General features: G+C 44.4%; 1 long non-coding RNA gene across 1 annotated transcript; it reads right to left on the bottom strand.

Annotated features, from left to right (window-relative positions):
* Positions 1–268: 268 nt before the first annotated feature.
* Positions 269–3,794, bottom strand: LOC128807471 (uncharacterized). Its single transcript, XR_008437168.1, has 2 exons — positions 3,715–3,794; positions 269–2,015 (listed from the first exon to the last, which is right to left on the bottom strand). It is a non-coding gene; the product is annotated as an uncharacterized LOC128807471 (long non-coding RNA).
* Positions 3,795–4,007: the final 213 nt, after the last annotated feature.

The raw sequence follows: 4,007 nt of genomic DNA, 5'->3' as shown, positions 1-4,007 counted from the left end.
CAGGTGTCCCCTCTCCCACTGTGTCCCCAGCAGTCTTCCCACTTTGGAGCAGCTCCAGGTGACAAACCTCAAAACTCAAACGTGGTTGCCTCCCCTGATACTACTCAGAGTGATGGTGGGGTGAAATCGCCAGGATTTTCCTGGCTGCCTTGGGGCAGAGGGAGGGCTCAAGTGAGACAAGAATTTGGACAAAAGATTGCTGCTCTAGCCATTCACCCTCTCCTATCTGTAATTTAGATAATATTCAACAACTGCACAAACAAAGCCATGAGACCGATAGAGGTTTTTATTTGCTGAGAGTCATTAGCAAGTGTCTCTCTTTCCAAGGCCTCTCTTACCTGTAAAGCTGCTTTAAGATTGTGAGATGGGTACATTTGTGTATCTTCCTTAACAAAATGCCTCCCACACTCACCACTTGGGTGGTCCAGGGCACTAAACAGCCCCCGGGTTAGCGGTGCCTTAATTATCAGTTTCTGAAGGGCAAAGCAAATAGGAGAGGCTTTGATAAACAGCCCATTCTCTTTTCCTCTAACTTTTGCGGGAGGACGTGCAGAGTGATGGTAGGATTGTGTCTGGGGCATTGCTAGGAAAACAGGCTGGTTTTGCCAAGGCTTCATTCCCTGATGTGCTCCCTATTGTTTTGCTGATTCCCTTTTGGATTCCAAAGGCAGGAAAGGGAGCTTCCCTGTCAGTGGTTCACAAAAGAGCTGGGGTTACAGGCATTAATGCAAGCCATGACCAACACTGAATTGCTTTGTTTATGTGGCATCAGACAGTTAATATGAGATAGAACTCTATTTTCTTTAAAACCCACATTATTTCACATGTGCATAAGATATGATTTAAATTCCAGTTTATAAGTAAAATACAAAACCCTTCTTAAACTAGAAACAAAACATAAAACATTGTCCAAGAGAGTAAAAGACTCCTGGAGTTCTTTATCCACACAGTTCTTATAGCTCAGGATGTCCCCTGGATTTTCACCCAAATGGGAGTTTCTTTTACTTCCACTCAACAAATGTCAAGTATTAAAGCCACCAGAGCCATGACTTAGTCCACATTTCATTGCCTGCAGTGGAACAAAAGTTTCTGTGTAGTCTGTGATCAAAGCAAGCTGCAAGTTCTGTCCAATAATTACAGTCACAAGGAGAATTTTCAGGAGGATTTTCCAAGATATATTAAAAACTATTTATTTATGATAGCACAGTTAGAAAGCTGCAGCAATAGGAACCAATATAAAACCCTAGGAACATAAATGATTTCTAGGAAACTTCATCAAGAGGCAGTCCAGACATATTTGTGCAATAGGCAAGGACTGTCTTACTTCCTTTTTGTACATCAATGATTCCATCCTTTTTCATGCATGAATAGGCAATTAAAGTTCTAAACTAATTCTGCACAGAGAAAAAAAAGAAGCATGCTAGCTGAAACAAGGCTCTTCTCCTATTTAACATATCCATCCCAATTATTTGTAGAATAGGACTTTCACTCTGTTAATTATATGTGCAGCAACAATTCAGGTTATGGACAGGAAAGAGCATATAATAATGCACACGAAACTCAAATGGGTGCTTTCCAACCTTCTCTCTGAAAAGTTACAGATTTCTAAATATCATAGATCTCGATTGTGAAAATTACACACTTCCATCACGAAACACAACTGGGGGTTTTATTCACTTTACTCACCTGATGTGTCCTGGTATGGAAATGTTATATTTCTTGCCAAAGTTTGCAAAACACAAGCACTGCTTTTGCCTCTCAAAGAGCCTGTTTTGCTCCCAAATAACAGCACAGCTCTACTCTTTAGCTCAGATAGTTGATACCAGCAGGTGAGAAAAGAAACCCTCAGATATCCTACAGAAGTGCTGCTCTTTGACTCTGCACAGCATCAGAGTACAAAAACAGGTATTGGAATGAGCATCCACAGCTGTTTCAGTGGAACATTTTTTTCAAAGCCAGGAATGCTACTTGTGGAGCTGCTGTCATCCCAGCTTCTGCTGTGCCATTGCACACCCCTACAAAGCAGAATCAAAATTTGAGGTTCATTTCCCAAGGTTGGGCCTGGAGTTAGCTCTAATTTGAAATAACCACGCCTCACATAGCCACAAAGCCGAAGGGGAAGCTGCCGAAGGTTAACCTTTCCCCTGGTACTTCTATCCCAGCTTTGCTTGGCTGGAGTTGTCCTTGGGCTGAATTGGACGGGACAATGAGACTATTAAGCAGTTTGGCTTTGTTTTGCACTGTGGAAACCCTAATTCCCTCCTGGGAGAGGATCTCTGTAAGAGGAGAAGCTGCTATTAGCATCTGCAAGAGAAAGGAGCCACTTCTCCAGGGATAAGGAGCCTTGCATCCCGTGTTTCACACTCCTCAGCTCAGGCAGCTCCTCACCAGTGATGCTGGAGAAGCTGGAGTCTTTAAGTTTGGTTGAGTTAAAATGAGTGAATATTACTTCATCTGTGTGCACACAAAGTATTTTATCTACTAAATATTTTACCTAGAACCAGTCTTACTTTCCATGTTCTCTTCCCCCCCCCCTTTCCTGTCCTGTATTTAAACTACCAAAAATTGTCGTTAAGTACATTTTAAGTGAAAAGTGATTCAAAAAAGCTACAATATGAAATCCCTCATGCCTGATGTGAACTCAAAGGACATTACTTGCAGTGTGTCTAACAAATGTTTTTGAAAAAAGCTAAGTCAGGCTTAGTGGCCAAATGCAAACAAGGTCTGGGCAATATACCCAGCATTGCTCCATGTGGCATTCAAACCCCATGCTGTTCCCAGCCCAGCTGTGACTTCAGGCTTAGTGCCAACCCACTGCCTGTCAGGGACTAGCAAAAAATATTCCTCTCCAAAATGTCTGGCGTCAATAATACTGCGTGGTTTCTTTCCTGATTTTTTTTTTTCCACTTTGTAACATCAAACATTTTCTACTAAGGGATGCTGGACAACAGCCTGGCTGGAACAACACAATTTAAACAGTCATATCCTTCTGCAGAGGAGAAGGAGGATTCCTGCACTTTTGCATGAGCACGTGGAGCCCCCATGGAAACAGAGATGCTGTGAAGAAGGAGAGCCCTGACAGACACAGCACATTCAAGCCACAGCAGCAGGTCATCAATAATCACCCCCTGATGAGGAAACTTTTCATCCATCCCCAGGTACAGTTGCATCTCTGGGACTTGTCTTGCATCATCTTGTTTAGGGTCCCCTCCTTTGGACAAATACTGGCTCCCAACCCAATACTCCTTCTCCTGTGTTAAATGTGGGTGTCACACAGATGATGTCAGGATTTTTCCTCCTGGGAAGTTTTCTGGCTCTGGCTCATGAGCTGGTCTGCATGTGGGTTGGAGCAGAGGTGTGATTGTGCCTGGGACAGCTCAGGAGGTTTGCGGAGCCAAAGTGGCACAAGGGCTTTGCTGAGCTCATCTCCATTAAGCCCAGACTCCGTCAGGTGCACAGCCCTGCCTTACACAGCATTTGCTCCCAGAACAAGCCCAGTTATCACTGCAGAGCCAACCAGCTTCAGAGGCTGTGGAGAGGGAACTGAGGGAGGACATCAGCACCATCCACACCTCATACATGTCCTCAGTCCATGGATCAAGGTAAATCTGCCTCTGGCTGGCCACACCAGAATCCCACACGTGGAATCCCAGCTCCTCACTTGGCACTGCCCACATCTGAACCTGCAGCTTTGCCACTTATCTCAGCCCACACCTGCCTCTGAAACAGGCTCTCGCTCATTCCCCTGGCACGGGTGCTGCTTCCAGGTCAGTGTCTAAAATCACCTCTCCTCGTGGAGGATGATTCCTAATGAAGTTAAATGGAATGCACACCTGTGGCTGCTGTGATGCAAACCGGGTTGCTATGGTGCTGATCCTCCCAATTATTTTTGTACCCTTGGCAGGCCTCACCATCCACCTGCAACTGGCACAGCAACATCAGATCTAATGGAGTAAAGATAAAGCCTCTAGAGGCAAATATAAATTACTAACAAGCTTTTTCAATGC

The sequence above is a fragment of the Vidua macroura genome, chromosome 5 (genome assembly GCF_024509145.1).
Source record: "Vidua macroura isolate BioBank_ID:100142 chromosome 5, ASM2450914v1, whole genome shotgun sequence".
NCBI classification, from domain to species: Eukaryota; Metazoa; Chordata; class Aves; order Passeriformes; family Viduidae; genus Vidua; species Vidua macroura.
The sequence above is the reverse complement of the archived record's forward strand: the minus strand, read 5'-3'. Positions and strand labels throughout refer to the sequence as shown.